The 17,783-nt window shown below is 46.5% G+C and overlaps 1 long non-coding RNA gene across 1 annotated transcript; it reads right to left on the bottom strand.

Moving 5' to 3' along the window:
* Nucleotides 1-5,835: 5,835 nt before the first annotated feature.
* Nucleotides 5,836-17,775, bottom strand: LOC123574463 (uncharacterized). Its single transcript, XR_006699371.3, has 2 exons — nt 17,593-17,775; nt 5,836-8,401 (listed from the first exon to the last, which is right to left on the bottom strand). It is a non-coding gene; the product is annotated as an uncharacterized lncRNA (long non-coding RNA).
* Nucleotides 17,776-17,783: the final 8 nt, after the last annotated feature.

The following is a 17,783-nucleotide window of genomic DNA, read 5'->3' as shown; positions in this document are numbered from 1 at the left end:
CCCGTGGAGGAAGACACATAATTTTCTCATTCCACAAATTTTGATTTTTTTTTTTTTTGAGACTGGGTCTCGCTCTCTCGCCCAAGCTGGAGTGCAGTAGCGCGAAGAGGTTCACTACAAAGCCTCGACCTCCTGGGATCAAATAATTACTAAGCCCAGCGATCTGCTCGCCCCAGGCTCACAAAATGAGCCACTGTGCCTGGCCGAATTTTATTTTTTACCAGCTTTATTGAAGTACAATTTATATATCATAACGTTTACTCACTCTAAATGTACAGTTCGATGATTTTTAGTAAATGTAAACAGTTGCACAACCATCACCACAATCCAGTTTTTTAGCATATAAAAATGTTCCTTGTGTCCATTTATAGTCAATCCCGCTCCTGTCCTCAATCCCAGGCAACTACTAATCTGTCTTTTTAGCTCTACAAATATTTCTGAGGGTCAACTAGATGCCAGGCACTGTTTTAAGTGCTGGGGCTTAGTGTCCAGTAGGAAAGACAGGCATCAATCAAGTGTCACACACATATGTCATTAAAACTGTTGTGCCAAGAAGCAAAAGAGCAAGGAGCTATGGCAAGGCAAAATCAGGCAACCTGATTCAAACCTAACCTGGAGATCAGGGAATGCTTCTCTGAAGAAATAACATCCATACTTACCTTTCCCCTCGTCCTCTCCCTGTCCATCACAAACTCCTGAGCTCCTGCTGATGGCCAGGCCTCTAGCTGGGTGCCAAGGGAGGTCAGGTGTTTAAACCAGTCTCTGCTACCCTACCCTGGGAAGGGTTCTATCCAGAGAGGAGCTGCCCACCCACCCAGAGAGGTGATGAGTGCAGTAGAGGAGTGATCCCAAGCGCTTTTATGACCTAAATAATAAACTGCAGCTAAGTCTGTGGCCTTGTCAGGAAGGAGGGCTTTTATCAGCCCCTTTCCATTGGGCCTCTCCCCCTCATCAGGCCCTGACAGTCCCATCCTAAAGTGTTCTCCCACAGTTCCTCCATCCCCAATGTGTCACCCCTGCCCTCCTTCAGGTCTGAGCACCTCGGGCACAGGCTCTTATAACAGCCTCTTCACCCGCCAAGCTGCCCTCCCGGTCTTCCCCTTCAGGCACAGCTCTGACCAGGGCTCGCCCTGGCTCTGAAACCCCCTGGCTCTCCCTTGCACTCTCCTCTCACACCACTGTCTTTTTTCAGCCTGATTTCCCACCACCCCTTCCAGCCCCAAAGACCTGGAGCGCCAGCCAACTAGGACTGCTGGCCAGCCCCCAAATACTTCCCATATTTTACCTCTCTGTGCCTATGGTCATGCCATTCCCTCAGCTTCAATGCCCTGTTGCCCCACTTCTACTGGCTGAAATTCCAGCTCCTTGTCAAGACTCAGCTTACATGTTCGGAAGTAGTAAAAGTTGTAAAAGCTCCCAAGACCCACAAATGTGTCCCCCGCTCCCTACTCAGAGCCCTCTAGCACTTGGCTCCCACCTCTCCTGGGAAACATCACATTCTCTTCTGCTGTGTGCCATTGAGAAGATATGCTTTGGGCCAGGCGTGGTGGCTCATGCCTGTAATCCCAGCACTTTGGGTGGCCGATGCAGGTGGATCACTTGAAGTCAGGAGTTGGAGACCAGCCTGACCAACATGGCAAAACCCTGTCTCTACTGAAAATACAAAAATTAGCTGGGCGTGGTGGCACATGCCTGTAATCCCAGCGACTCAGGAGACTGAGGCATCAGAATCGCTTGAACCCAGGTGGCAGAGGTTGCAGTGAGCCGAGATCATGGCACTGCACTCCAGTCTGGGTGACAGAGCGAGACTCTTTCAAAAAAAAAGAGAGAGAGAGAGAAGATATGCCTTAAGTCCAGAGATAATCTTGATGATCTCTTATGACTTCATTTCTGGAACAGACACTGGTACACAAGGAATACTTGCTGCTCAGTGATTGTGAAATAAACATTGATTGACTTTGTCCAATCTTCATTTAATCTTCACAACAACCCTATGAGAAAACTGAAGTACAGCTAGTAAGTGATGATGCTGGCATTCACACTAGGAAGCTTCCTAAGTATTAAGGCAGTTCTCCTACCTGCTAAACTTCCTCTGAGGGCCAGTCCAATCCTACGAAGGCTTCCCAAGCCAGTCTCTATCAAGTGCACTGTGAGAACAAAAAATGAACAAGACCCACCGCTGCCCTCCAGATCTAGTGAGGGAGAAACTCAGAAGTCTCAGAGGGAGGTTGGGTGGTGATCAAGGAAGATGCCACAATGGAGATGGCATTTGAGTCAGTCCTTGAAGAGGTAAAATGTCAGCAGCTAGAGGGACATGCAGGAGAAAAAAATGACCTCACCTTGAGCTGAGATCTGTTCCCTGAGTCAGCCCTTGGCTCCAGAAGCCCCAGTCACCATTCCTCGAACATGTTCTAGAATTCCTCCAAGATGCAGATCACTCTCCTCTGGAAAAGCCCTTTTTCCCTGTCCCTTGCACTGTGTAGTGCCCAGAGATACCATCAGCAAGGTATGTTTGGATAAGATGGTGGGAAAACTTTGCCACTCAGGAGAAGAATCTGGAAAGTGCACCCTTATCTGTAATAACAAGCACTGTCTAATCCAGGTGTGCTTCACTCTAAGGGAAAAAAAAGATTTTAAAATCAAGAGGCCAGGCGCGGTGGCTCACTCCTGTAATCCCAGAACTTTGGGAGGCCGAGGCGGGTGGATCGCCTGAGGTCAGGAGTTCGAGACCAGCCTGGCCAGTATGGTGAAACCCTATCTCTAAATTAGCCAGGCGTGGTGGTGTGCGCCTGTAGTCCTAGCTACTCAGGAGACTGAGGCAGGAGAATCACTTAAACCTGGGAGGCAGAGGTTGCAGTTATTCAAGATCGCGCCACTGCATTCCAACCTGGGTGACAAAGTGAGACTCTGCCGCAAATAAATAAATAAATAAATAAATAAATAATAAAATCAAGATAGCCATTTTTAAGTGAACAAATCAGCAAAACAGAATATAAGTATTCACATACCAAGTGTTTCTTTTTTGGTACAAAAGAAACAAATTCATTTCAACAGTTTTCCTACTTGATTTAAAATATTATTTTCATTAAAGATATGATTGGCAAAGGGTTCATCCCTTTCTCTAAGTTAGGAAAAGACCCAACAAATTGGTGAAGAAGGTATGAGGACTTTAGTAAATAAATGGGAAAGGGGGGCCGGGCGCGGTGGCTCACGCCTGTAATCCCAGCACTTTGGGAGGCAGAGGTGGGTGGATCACAAGGTCAGGAGTTCAAGACCAGCCTGGCCAAGATGGTGAAATACAAAAAATTACTACTAAAATACAAAAAATTAGCCGGGCGTGGTGGCGGGCACCTGTATTCCCAGCTACTGAGGAGGCTGAGGCAGAGAACTGCTTGAACCCGGGAGGTGGAGGTTGCAGTGAGCTGAGATCACGCCACTGCACTCCAGCCTGGGCGACAGAGCAAGACTCCGTCTCAAACAAAACAAAACAAAAAACATAGGCCTGGTGCGGTGGCTCATGCCTGTAATCCCAGCACTTTGGGAGGCTGAAGCGGGCAGATCATAAGGTCAGGAGTTCAAGACCAGCCTGGTCAACATAGTGAAACCCCCTCTCTACTTAAAATAGCCAGGCATGATAGTGCACGCCTGTAGTCCCAGCTACTGGGGAGGCTGAGGCGGGAGAATCACTTGAACCTGGGAGGTGGAGGTTGCAGTGAGGCGAGATTGCACCACTGCACTCCAGCCTGGGTGACTGAGTGAGACTCCATCTCGGGAAAACAAAAAAGGGAAAAGGACCTGAATAATCAATACACAGCCAAAGAAACTTTTAAATAAATGGTCGACCTTAACAATAGTCAAATGCATGCAAATTTCTTAAAAATTTTATTTTTATTTTAAAATATTAATAAAATGCAATGCCTTATACCATCCAATGTATAGTGCACTGCTTGGCTGGCCTTATAAATTTCCACAATCTCTTTGAAAACAGTTTAGCAATGTGTCTCAAGAGACACATTAACTGTTCTTACTCTTTCACCTAGTAAATCCATTCCTGAGAATTAAACTCTTGGGGGAAAAAAATCCGGGAAGAAAAAGCCATCAACACAAAGATATTCATTATACAATTATCCTTAATTTTGAAAACTAAAAAGAAAGAGAAAAACAGTCTAAATGATTAACAGAGGAAATGGTTATGTAATTTAGGGGAAGTGAATGAAATGGACCATCATGCAGCCTTCAAAAGTGATCAGTGGCCTGGCATGGTGGCTTACATCTGCAATCCCAGCACTTTGGGAGGCCGAGGTGATCACTTGAGGCCAGGAGTTCAAGACCAGCCTGGACAATATAGCAAGACATTGTCTCTACAAAAATATAAAAATTTAGCCAGCCATGGTGGCATGTACCTGTAGTCCCAGCCACTTGAGAGGCTGAGGTGGAAGGCTTGCTTGAGCCCAGGAGTTAAGAGGCTACAGTGAGCCATGATTGCACCACTGCACTCCAGCCGGGATGACAGAGGGAGACCCTATCTCTAAAAATAAAATTGAAAAAAATTTTTTTTTTTTTTTTGAGACATAGTCTCTCTCTGTCTTCCAGGCTGGAGTGCAGTGGCACTATCTTGGCTCATTGCAAGCTCCACCTCCTGGGTTCACGCCATTCTCCTGCCTCAGGCTCCTGAGTAGCTGGGACTACAGGCACCCACCACCACGCCTGGCTAATTTTTTTGTATTTTTAATAGAGACGGGGTTTCACCATGTTCGCCAGGATGGTCTCGATCTCCTGACCTCGTGATCCACCCGCCTCGGCCTCCCAAAGTGCTGGGATTACAGGCATGAGCCACCACACCTAGCCAAAAAAAAATTTTTTAAGTGATTATTATGAAGACTTTAGCATCTTGGTAAATGTTTATGGTTGAATGTTCAGAAAAAAATCAAAATTTAAACTCTTATCTATGTTCTCTTATAACTTCTTTTTATATGTGAACAAAGAGTAGAAGGAAACCTGCTCCCTCCCACAGAATTCCCCCACCCAATAAAATTCAACTCCAGCCTCCTAGTTGCTGAGGCCAAAAGCTTGAAGATCAGCTGTTTTCAAAATAGGTTCAGTTTTGGACATTTTTCCCCTTGGCAGCTGCTGCCACCAGGGTCCAAGTCAGAGTCATCTCTTGAGCCACCAATGCAGTGGCCCCCAAACTGGCTTCCCTGCTTCTGCCCCTTAAAATCCATCTCCTGCCAGAGGGATTGTGTTCAAACATAAGACAGACACATCCTTTTCTGCCCCAAACTGCCAGCGACATCCTCTCTCTCTCCAAGTAAAAGGCAATGCCCTGGAAGTGCCCCATAAGGCCCTAAAGGGTCTAGTCCTGATAGCCCCTCTCTGAGCTTCTCCCCCACCACTCCCTTGTCTCCCTTGAAGCCAACCTACCTCCTTGCTATTCTTTAATCAGGCCATGCTTCCTCCCACTGCAGGGCCTTTGCACTTACTGTTCCCAATGCCTGGAATGCTTTTTCACATGGCTTGTTCCATCAGCCACTTTCCATCTCCCCTCTCCCAGTCCCTGGTAACCACCAATATCTATTTTACATCCCAATGTATTCACCTACTCTGGGCATTTCATATAAACAGAGTCATATAATATCTGGTCTCTTATGTCTGGCTTCTTTCGTTTAGCATGATGTTTTCAAGACTTATCCATATCATAGCATGCATCAGTCCTTCATTCCTCATGACGGTCAAGTTATATTCCATCACATGAATAGACCACATTTTATTCATACATTCGTCAGTTGATGACCGTTTGAGTTGTTTTCGCTATTATGAATGACGCTGCTATGAATATATGTTTTCTTTCTGATTTCCTTTATTGTTCTTAAAATGTTACTTGTCAATAAAAATTGTGTTCCTAAAAAGTCCTTATACCTCAACCTTCTAGCAGCACATGTATTACCTAAAATGCACACCACCTCCACTGCCCGTGCCCTGTCATACGTCATTAAAGCCCAAAATTGCATGCTTCCCTGGAGGAATGAAAAGATGTCTGAGATGAGTCTTCAATCAAGAGATTTTTCCCTTTGTCATACCTCCCTGTTAATAAACAGGAGACATGGCAGAGCCTAGCGGGAAAGAGCTGGGCCCTGGGGAAACTCGCTCCCAAATGTTCCACTGCAGCGACTTCAGGCCAAAAAAAGTTACCCTGAATACTTGTGTTTCCACAGATGGGTTTTACTGTGTGGTCCCTCCAGCCGTCACTGCTGAGCCACCTACTATGTCAGGATGCGACAGGAAGTCAGAGGGGCTAGAGATGAAGCATTTCTATCCCCTACCTTGGAGGGAGCTCCTAGCCTCTGAGGGTCTGGGCAAGTACACAGATCGCCACAGCAGCAGGGAGACACCTCATGGGCAGCTCTCACTGGTCTATTCATCCTGCATGGAGAGACTCAGCAATGATTACTGATTAAAAAGATGAATTGTTACTATGACTTTGCACTTCCACTCTTCCATGGCCTTGAGAGAGAAATCAAGGCCCACAGAGCCACTGGCCCTCAGGCCCCGCCACCTAGAAATTTCAGGGCTCTCCAAACTTTCACAATGAAAACTGAACTCATTACTCTCCCCAAAACCTGCCCTGTCTCCTGTGTTCCCATCTCAGCAGAGGGCCTCATCACCTACCTAGGTGGTTACCAAACCAGAGTATCAGCCTCAATTCCTTCATCACTCATTCGAAAAAGATTCTCTGTGCATCTATGATATTCCAGACCCTATGCTAGGCACAAAGAAGAATGGAGTGACCCAGGGGAGGTGAAGTCCCTGCCTCCTGAACCTTAGAGTGGTTCTCAATGCTGCCAGATGCTCCCTTTTTATAACAAATATTTTGAATATCCTCTTTGCCATCCTGAAATGAAATTCATGGATAATCTAAACCACTTGTACACATAATGAAAAAACAAAATCAATATAATGCTGCTACTGTAATATGAAAGAGAAATAAAAGGAATACTGTAATAAAATAATGTGTTTCAATACATAAATGCTCAGGCCTAATACCCTAAAAGACATTATGAAGCAGTCACATGCTTGCATCTACTTTTAACAAGTTTGGATTTGAGAGAGGTATGATAATATTCAGGCCACAGTTTTTATCTTTGACATTTAAAAATAAGAGCGAAAAAAGCAGATATTAATAGACCATGAATCACAGTGATGGTGACATTCACAAATGCAGATGAATACAGGTGTGCTGTATGGCGTCAAGCAAAAATCTTTTTTTTTTGAGACAGAGTCAAGCAATCCTCCTACTTCAGCCTCCCGAGTAGCTGGGAATGCAGTCACGAGCCACCATTCCCAGCTAACTTTCTAATTTTTTGTAGAGATAGGGTCTTGCTATGTTGCTCAGGCTAGTCTGGAACTCCTGGGCTCAAGCAGTTCTCCTGCCTCAGCCTCCCAAAGTGTTGGGGTTACAGGTATAAGCCACTGCGCCAGTCCAGGTGAAGCAAAATTATTAGTTGCCACAGGCATCTGGGTTAATTTCTTCTTTCTCAATCACAAATCATGTTGCCATCTCCAATGTTACCTCCAAAATGGTGATCAAGTCTTGTTAAAGTTTTGAACATAGTAAATTTTATTCTTCCCTTGATTTGTATTCCTGGACAATTGAACATATGTTAAGATCACACAAAAAAGAGTTTGTTTATAAAACAGAGTTGCGTTCCAAACTCAGGTCATTATAAACAGGTTTGTTTCCTACAGGAGTATCTGATTGATCTCCTCAAGGTCCTGCAGGACATGAGACATTCTTCACTCAGCAGGATTGTCCCAGCATTACAGAACACCAGCATCCCCAAAACCCAGGCACTAAGTGGAAATAGTACCCTCTTGTCATTGCATCCATAAAATACCCATATAGCTCAAAACATTCCTTAGGGAGCAGTATCCCTCCTGTAACAACACTGATCTAGAGGGTAAATATTCAAGCAGTTGATCCCAATCCACTGAAACAAATGCTGTAATATGGATTCCAGGGTCTGTGGATCCTGTAAGCCTGGGGTACCTCAGGAACTAGGGGAGATGAGACAGAGTGTCATGGGGGTAACAGCAGAGATTGTTACAAGCAGACAAGACTTAAGGGAGGCCAATTTTCCAAACAGAAAGAAGAGAAAGAAAAGGAGTGCCCGGCAGAAAGGATACCAGGAACAAAGGGCCAGGTGGGAAGAAGTAGAGAAAGGCAGGGTCCAGACCACATGCACCTATCATGGCAAGCAGCTTGGACTCTGTCCTGGGGAGGTAATGGGGCGCCATCCAAGTCACCATGTGCTTTACTCATAAGTGCATTATTTTGCTTAATGAATGTTCACCAAAAGATTTGTCCTCTAGAGGCCCATTTGGGGATAGCATCTCTGGAGCCAGCCTAGAAATAAGGAAATAAATGCCATCAGGGGTGTTGATCGAATCAAATTGACCTGACTTATCTCCCATCTGTTTATACTGCAGGGACTGGCTTTGCTCTATCTGCCTAAGTCCATGGGTCAAGTTCAGAGGATGCTATAAAAACAGTGATAAAACTTCCTTCAAAGCAGATAATGACTCCCAGTCCATATCTCTTCCTGGAGTAGCTGAGCCTTGGGCTGCAAGGTTAATGGAGTAAATACTTGAAAGCCTATTCTCATAGTCTCTGGGGTGGACAGAGGAATTAGCTGCCCCTTATAAAGGGACAACATTTATTCTCAGTGTAGGTGCCAGGGCAATAGTGGAAGATCCTCCAGGCAAACCTGGGTCCCAGTTCTCACATTGACATTCTCCAGATGTGTGAATTTGACCTTCCATTCTCTCACCTGCAAAATGGAGTTGTTAACACTCCCACGGAGAATTCAGAAGACTCTCTGATTAATGTGACACCTTATAACATCTTTAAAGATGTTTGAGTAAGCTGAAGCTAACAGAATGACAAAAGACTTTGATATACTTTGGATATTTGTCCCTGCCCAAATCTCACGTTGAAGTGTAATCCCCAATGCTGGAGGTGGGGCCTGGTGGAAGGTGTTTGGGGCCAGATCCCCCATGGCTTGGTGCTGTCTTTGTGATAGTGAGTTATAGTGAGATCTGGTCATTTAAAAGTGTATGGCACCTCCCCCTTGCTCCTGCTTTCCACCTGTGTTATGCAAGCTCCTGTTTCAGTTCTGCCGTGAATAAAAGCTTCCTGAGGCCTCACCAGAAGCCATGTTTTCCTGCACAACCTGCAGAACCGTGAACCAATTAAACCTCTTATCTTTATAAATTACCGTCTCGGGTATTTCTTTATAGCAACGCAAGAATGGCCTAACACAGACCTGCTGAAGCACCCATTCTCCTGGGCTAATCAGAAGATCAGAAGATGCAGGGAAATTGATTAAATCAGAACCCTCCCTATACAAACTTCCCAACAATCCTCCAAACACAGAAATGAACATCTAATCATTCAGGGCCTGCCTCTGAGCAACCCATAGTAGCCTGGGAGAGCCAGAAAGATAGCTCTAGAAGACAGTTCATATTATGACAAGATGCTTCAGAGACATCAATGTGACCTGAGGATGGAGCTTGGGAAAGGTTAAGGGATTCCCAGGTAGTTTTTGTTCCTTTTGTGTAAACCATGATGTCAGGCCTCTACAGATACAGGAACCCCAGCTCACTGGGATTCTCCCAGAGGTCTTGCAGAACTACCTTAAGTGTGATGAAGAACTCTTCTCAGTGCTCTGAAATGATGAGCATCATCCATCACTTTCATCCCAGTGATGATGAAAGCAGCCTGTTCTTAAAAAATATAAAAATCTGGGCCGGGTGCGGAGGCTCAAGCCTGTAATCCCAGCACTTTGGGAGGCCGAGACGGGCGGATCACAAGGTCAGGAGATCGAGACCATCCTGGCTAACACGGTGAAACCCCGTCTCTACTAAAAAATACAAAAAACTAGTCGGGCAAGGTGGCGGGCGCATGTAGTCCCAGCTACTCGGGAGGCTGAGGCAGGAGAATGGCGTAAACCTGGGAGGCAGAGCTTGCAGTGAGCTGAGATCCGGCCACTGCACTCCAGCCCGGGCGACAGAGTGAGACTCCGTCTCAAAAAAAAAAAAAAAAAATCTGGCCAGGTGCGGTGGCTCACGCCTGTAATCCCAGCACTTTGGGAGGCCGAGGTGGGCGAATCACCTGAGGTAAGGAGTTCAAGACCAGCTTGGCCAACATGGTGAAACTCCATCTCCATAAAAACAAAACAAAAAAACACACACACGCACACAAAATTAGCTGGGCGTGGTGGTGGGCGCCTGTAGTCCCAACTACTCAGGAGGCTGAGGCACAAGAATCGCTTGAACCTGGGAGGCCAAGGTTGCAGTGAGCCGAGATCACATCACTGCACTCCAGCCTGGGCGTCAGAGTGAGACTCCATCTCAAAAAAAAAAAAAAAAAAAAAAAGTATGAGGATCTTAGACATTTGGGGTGCTATTTTCACCCCACAGACACCCCCACCTTCCTCTCTGATACTGAAAGCTTGGCAAGTATAATCACCCGATGGGTTCTTCCTACCCGCTGCAAAAACAAAACCATTATATGTTGGCTTAGTTAACACATTTTTATGAAAAATAATCATGTATTTGAAAACAAAACTATTTAGTGAGAAGAGTGGCATTGTTTTACATGCTTGCAAATGTCTTTAGAGCTTGGCTTAATAGAAAACTGCTCAGGCTGGGCGCAGTGGCTCACGCCTGTAATCCCAGCACTTGGGAGGCCGAGGTGGGCAGATCACGAGGTCAGGCAATCGAGACCATCCTGGCTAACATGGTGAAACCCTGTCTTTACTAAAAATACAAAAAAATTAGCCATGCTTGGTGGTGGGTGCCTGTAGTCCCAGCTACTCAGGAGGCTGAGGCAGGAAAACAGCGTGAACCTGGGAGGCGGAGGTTGCAGTGAGCAGAGATGGCGCCACTGTACTCCAGCCTGGGCCACAGAGTGAGACTCCGTCTCAAAAAAAGAAAAACAAAAAACAAATAGAAAACTGCTGAATTTCCGCATTTGCTTCTTCAATCAACCTGTTGCAATATCACACACCCACATAACTTCTGGAAATCTTCACTCTACACTTGTGAGAAAATGAGAATGAAAAAGGCAAATAATGTCTCAGTATTATTATGAGATATTGTTGCCCTTGCAGACTTTCTGCAAAGATCCCAGAGACCCCAGGAGACCCACGATCACACCCTGAGAGAGGCCATTCTCGAAGCAGCTGGGACTTTACCCAGAAGCCCACACTCCAGACACCCTTCCATAAGGGCTTCAACTGTCTTGATGCCATTCCAGCAGCAGAAGGTCTATTCATTAGCAAAATGGATGGCTGAAATAATTGTCCATTGATCAAATGAGTGGTATTTTAGATACGTGCAGGGTTGTTCAAGTACCTCTGCTCTTACACACACAGGACATAAAAACCTAGGGAGTTTTGATGGGGTCTAGGTCTTAGGAGTCCATCTGGTCTCAGATTCAAGTTTCTGAGTAAGGATGCAGTTGTCTGATCCCAAATTGAAGGTTGTTCAAATCTTGCCCCTTAAATATTGTTTGCATCTTCCTTGAATGAAATCCCTTCCCCCTTTTCTTTGAGACAGTCTCACTCTGTTGCCCAGGCTGGAGTGCAGTAGTGCAATCTCAACTCACTACAGCCTCCACCCCTCAGCCTCTCAAGTAGCTGGGACTACAGGTGTGTGCCACCATGCCCAGCTATTTTTTGTATTTTTTTTTTAGAGATGGGCGTCTCACTATGTTGCCCAGGCTGGTCTCAAACTCCTGAGCTCAAGTGATCCTCCTGCCTCAGCCTCCCAAGGTACTGGGATTATAGGCATAAGCCACTGCACCCAGCCTGAATTAAATCTTTCAAGAGGGAAGCTTATTGAAATATGCAAAAGGTCAGGAGCTAGGCCTTCATTGAGCTCATAGAGAAGGTTATATGACTGTTGGGGACCTGCTTGCTGATAAGCGATGGTACAAGGTGTGGACTTCAGTCTGAGACTTGCTTGCCTCAGATCCCCTCATTTTTGTTTTGTTTGTGGAAGGAAACATAACACCCTTACCTATCACTCATTACTGGAGATTACTGAGATCTGCAGTAAAATGAACCTAGTTGTGGATGAATTGGTTTAGGTCATTTCATGATAGATATGGCCATAACAGGAGAGAGGTGAGGGGGGCTTGGACCACAGTGATAGCAATGGAGTGCTAAAAAGTGGCTGGCTTCTAGATACGACTGGCTGTGCTAATGAACTGAGTGTGTGGGGTCTGAGGAAAGGAGAAAAATCAAGGGTGCCTGCAAAGATGTCAAAGGTACCCAAAAGAGTGTGTGGGACAGGATCCAGAAGAAGCAGATTTGTGGGGGAAATTGACCCGCTCCTCCCTCAACAACGGGACAGTCACCATCCAGTTGGGGTCCCATTTGAGCCATCCAATAACTTCTCACATCCAGAGTAGCTTCCGGGGAAGGCTCTAGGGCAGGTCAGGCTCCCGGAAGGGAGAAAGGGGTTTCATTCTGTTGGCTCTGTACTAAAGGACTAGTCACTAAATCCTCCGGTAAGAAAATATTTTTCAAGTCAGAATATTTGGGGATCTAGTTGATTAAATGTTATAAACAGGTCCAGGAAAATGTACTCTTTTAAAGGGTGTTAGTTTTACATTTGCTAAGACCATGTGCTAGACCCTGGGAGATTCCTCTCTGTCTGGGGATGCAGATGAACATGTAATCCCAGCTCTCCTGTTTCTTAGTGTTTGAGAGGGAAAAATAACCCTCCCTATGACAAAAAAAAAAAAAAAAAAAAATAAGTCCCAGGGTGTGTATTTATTTATCCACCAAATATTCATTAAGAACCTGCTATGTGCAAAATGCTAGAGAAACAGAGACAAGCTGTTCAGTGCTAGGATCTAGGTCAGGTTAAACTAGGGGTGTGTGTGTGTGTATGAGAGACAGAGAGAGAGACTGAGGCAGACCTGGTAACTGCTCACATACTACAAATCACAGCCATGTCAGGGAAGACGCCAAGATCACAATGCTTTATAGGTAAAGATAAGAGTAAGATTTGAATTGCCCCTAAGATAGAGAAGACTCCCATGAGCCAAGAGGCCCTGAGCTGATAAAAAATAGAGGTGGGATAGTAAAGGATTTGAGTGGAGGACTGGGGAATGACTCATGGGGCCCAGAGGGCTGCTAGAAGGCAGGCTGCAGGCTTCATTTACTTTAAGAGATGGTCCCACCCAGACCTTGGGCTGAGGGATCTTCCATCTCTGTCATTAAGATCTACCTAGATTCAGGCTGAGACGGGCGGATCATGAGGTCAGGAGACCGAGGCCATCCTGGCTAACACAGTGAAACCCCGTCCCTACTAAAAATACAAAAAAATAGCCGGGCGTGGTGGCAGGCGCCTGTAGTCCCAGCTACTCGGGAGGCTGAGGCAGGAGAATGGCGTGAATCCGGGAGGCAGAGTTTGCAGTGAGCTGAGATCGCGCCACTGCACTCCAGCCTGGGCGACACAGCGAGACTCAGTCTCAAAAACACAAAACAAAACAAAAAACAAACAAACAAAAAGATCTACCTCGATTCTAAGTCTCAGAAGAACAACTTGCAGATTGAGTCGTTCTGCAATAAATGCTACCAAGTGCTTGTTTGTGATGCAAGGTCATCTCGATCACAAACTGCATCTTCATCGCAAACGAGCACTTGGGCAGCAGGTCAAGATGACCTCTCATCCCAAAGCAGCACTTGGTAGCATTTATTCCTGTTTTATTTCCAAATTTTAAAATAAACTTCATTGTATGAGTCAGAAATGAAAAAAAATAACCTAACATTTAATGAGTATCTGGCACCCCTGCTGCCTTTTCCTGTTATGTTATTTATATGACTACAATTGACAAGGAGTCAGCCCCCTTTAAACAGTGGTAATCACGTTTCCCTGTCCTAGACTGTGTGATCAAGAGAAGAGTCTGGCAGGGCACGGTGGCTCACGCCTGTAATCCCAGCACTTTGGGAGGGTGAGGCAGGCAGAACACTTGAGGTCAGGAGTTCGAGACCAGCCTGGCCAACGTGGTGAAATCCCGTCTGTATTAAAAATACAAAAATTAGCCGGGTGTGGTGGCTCACACCTTTAGTCCCAGCTACTCAGGAGGCTGAGGCAGAAGAATCACTTGAACCCGGGAGGCAGAGGTTGCAGTGAGCTGAGATCATGCCCCTGGGCGACAGAGTAAGACTCTGTTTCAAAAAAAAAAGAAGAGTCAGGGCCCAGATTTAAATCTACCTACTACCAGCTGTGTGACCTTGGGCAAGTCACCTTCTCTGAAACTATTTCTTCATCTGTGAAATGGGACAATAATATGAAACTCTACAGACTGAGGAGGCTATTGTGGAATAATCAAATTTAGTAAACATAGCACATCTAGTACAATTCTGGGCACTAGATAGGTAATCAGTAATGTTTCATTCTTCTCCCTTGGCCCATCCTCCCTTCCAGCAAACACACACACTCTGTTCCTCAGGGACCACACTCAACATCACGGAGCAGCTAAAGCACAGGATTTTGAATCAGAGAACGAGGTTAGAGCTTTGCTTTGCTACTTCCCAGCTGGGTGGCATCTCTGAGTTTGGCCTCTCTGAGCCCGAGGTTTCTCATCTATAACATGGGAATTGTGTCCCTTGCCCCTCCTCACAGCATTGCTCAAGAGAGAGCTTCAGATGGGCAACGGTAATAATGATCTAAAAGGACTTTTTTTTTTTTTTTTTTGAGATGGAGTTTCGCTGTTGTCACCCCGGGTGGAGTGCAATGGCACAATCTTGGCTCATGGCAACCTCTGCCTCTCAGGTTCAAGTGATTTTCCTGCCTCAGCCTCTTGAGTAGCCGGGACTACAGGCGCACCACCACCCTAGGCCAATTTTTTTTGTATTTTTAGCAGAAATGGGGTTTTGCCATGTTGACCAGGCTTGTCTCAAACTCCTGACCTCAGGTGATCTGCCTGCCTCGGCTTCCCAAAGTGCTGGGATTACAGGTGTGAGCCACTGCACCTGGCCTAAAAGGATTTTTGAGAGGAATTTTCTAGTCTGGTTGGTTGCCTCTATTTCTCCCCTATGAGAAGAAGGGCTCCCGGGACTGAAAACACAGTCCTCTTTGTAGAGGTTCCAGATTTTCTACCTGGAACACCTGGTATGCAAATGAGCAGCATGTTCGCAATTGTACAAGTATGCACCAGAGCAGGATCTGGACACACAGAGTTGTGGCCTGTTCATGCACAATGTGGAATCTAAGATGGGAAGAAGGAAAACTTGTGTAATAGTGGTTATGCGGTTTCAAAAGGGTTTCCTTTTCCCCAACTCTAACATGGGAGAAAGGGGAGGTACAGAAGAATCCTTTAAATGTGCCTTCTCTGCTCTAAAATTCCACATTCTCTGAATCTCTGGGGATACATCCTGCCTTCTTTCCCATGGGTGAGGCCCTTATTGCATGCGTCCACAATGAAGAAAAGATGGTGAGGTGACCCCTGAAGGCTGGTCACCAATCCCCAGGCTAATGAATTGCTTCTTACTCCTCTGATAGCAATTGATGGTGCCTCTGAAGACTCTTGTGATTTCAATAGGGTGACATGTCTGTTTAGCTGATGGCTGCTGTTCTCACCAGGGAGTGGCAAAACAAGGTTGGAAAACCCCAACCAGTAGCCTCAGATATAAAAGAAAACTAAAACCACGAGGGATCATCTGCCAAACTTGGAGCCCTGTTCCCATCAGAACCCACAAGCCTCAGCAGCCTAAGCAATCATTCTCAAAGTGTGGTTCCAAGACCAGCTGCATCAGCATCACCCAGGAACTCTTTTGATACCCACATTCTTAGCCACCCCAGACCTACTAAATCAGAATCTCTAGGGGTACAGCCTCCCAAGTAATTTTGATACATGCTCCCAGGTGGTTTCAGAACCACTATCCTAAAGTAATAAACCATGCATTTTAAAGCATAAAGTCTTGATCTCACCCAGGCATGGTGACTCACGCCTATAATCCTAGTACTTTGGGAGACTGAGGCAGGAGGATCACTTGAGCCTGGGAGTTGGAGACCAGCCTGGGCAACATAGTGAGACTCCATCTCTATTTTATATATATAAAAATTTTTTTTAAAAAGTCCTGATCTCTTCAAAGTCCACTTTCAGTTGTGGAATGGCATGTTGAGCCAGTGCCTGGGTCCAGTCCATGTTCTAGTAATTCCTAGCTGTGGGACCCTGGGCAAGTTACTGAACCTCTCTCAGCCCATCTCTTTGCCTATAATATGGAGATAATACCTACTGATTCAGTTGTCCTGAGTTTAGAAATAACAGTTGTATGGGCTGGACCCCAAAAAGATAGCAGTGACTCCATTTGGTGGATGGGGAAGGAGTTCAGAACATGCCACCACAACATATGCTGCTCTGGCACATTGAGTATTTGAGTTAAAGCCACTTGAAAAACAGCAGATGCAAGAAGGGCACTCTTGATCCTCCTTCTTTTTCTAAAAAACAAGAGATGAGGCCAGACATGATGGTTCACATCCTATAATCCCAGCACTTTGGGTGGGAGGCCAAGGTGGGTGGATCACTTGAGCCTGGGAGTTCAAAACCAGCCTGGGCAACATGGCAAAACCCCATCTCTACATGAAATACAAAAATTGGCCAGGCCTGGTGGCTCACGCCTGTAATTCCAGCACTTTGGGAGGCTGAGGCGGGTGGATCACTTGAGGTCAAGATTTCAAGACCAGGCCAGTCAACATGGTGAAACCTCGTCTCTACTAAAAATACAAAAAAAATTAGCTGGGCATTGTGGCATGCGCCTGTAGTCCCAGCTACTCCGGGAGGCTGAGGCAGGAGAATTGCTTGAACCCAGGAGGCGGAGGTTGTAGCAAGCCAAGATCAGGCTACTGCACTCCAGCCTGGGCGACAGAGTGAGACTCCATCTCAAAAAAAAAAAAAAGAAGTATTTAGGTTTTGCCAGTTCTCAGGGTCTTCATTTCCTTATGAGGGTTTCCACGTTGTGTAAAACTTGTATTAAATCTGTTTTTCTCCCCTCAATCTGTCTTATGCCAAATTAACTCTCAAGCCCAGCCAAAGACCCTAGGAGGGCAGAGGTAAAGTCCTGCTTCCCTTACAATGGCCTTTGCTTAAAAGCTCCAGAAAATGTCTTGTCCTTTGTCACACTTCTGTGGACACAGTCAAGTCCTTTAAATCCTCTGAAGTCTCACGTTTGTAACCAAGGGCTCAGAGAAAGCCAAGTAAATCCTGACCTGCTCCCTAAGGAACCTAGAAGGTCTGAGATGCCCTGCCTAGGCCGCGGCCACAGGCCAGATGGGCTTCCCGAGGCCTGGCCGGGAGGGCCTCAGATGTCAGCTTGACTGACCCCCTCCTTCTCCCCAGAGGGAGAGGGCCCGGGGAAGGGCTTGACCAAGATCACGACGCGAGACGCTGGCGGAGCGCGGCCCCAGCTAGATCCACTCACTCACAGTCCTCGCTGCCGCCCCCGCCCCAGGTCAAGGGGCGCCACTCGCCCCACTGCTCGCCTCAAGAGGGTTTTTTCCCAGGACCCGCACCCTCACCCGGTGCGACCTAGACTCCCACGGCGGGACCCGGGCGCACGCCTCTTCCTGCCACAGGGCGGCGTCGCCGCCGCTCCGTGTCTTTGTCCCCGCCTCCGAGACCCCCGCGCGCCCCCAGCACTTCCGGCCGCGGGAGCCCAGGGTTCGTGCGGGGTAGCGTTTCCCGCGGCCAGGTCGCCCCCTGCCGGGAT

Source organism: Macaca fascicularis, chromosome 7, assembly GCF_037993035.2.
Source record: "Macaca fascicularis isolate 582-1 chromosome 7, T2T-MFA8v1.1".
Classification (NCBI taxonomy): domain Eukaryota; kingdom Metazoa; phylum Chordata; class Mammalia; order Primates; family Cercopithecidae; genus Macaca; species Macaca fascicularis.
Note: the sequence above shows the minus strand (reverse complement) of the source record. Positions and strands in the feature narration are given on the sequence as shown.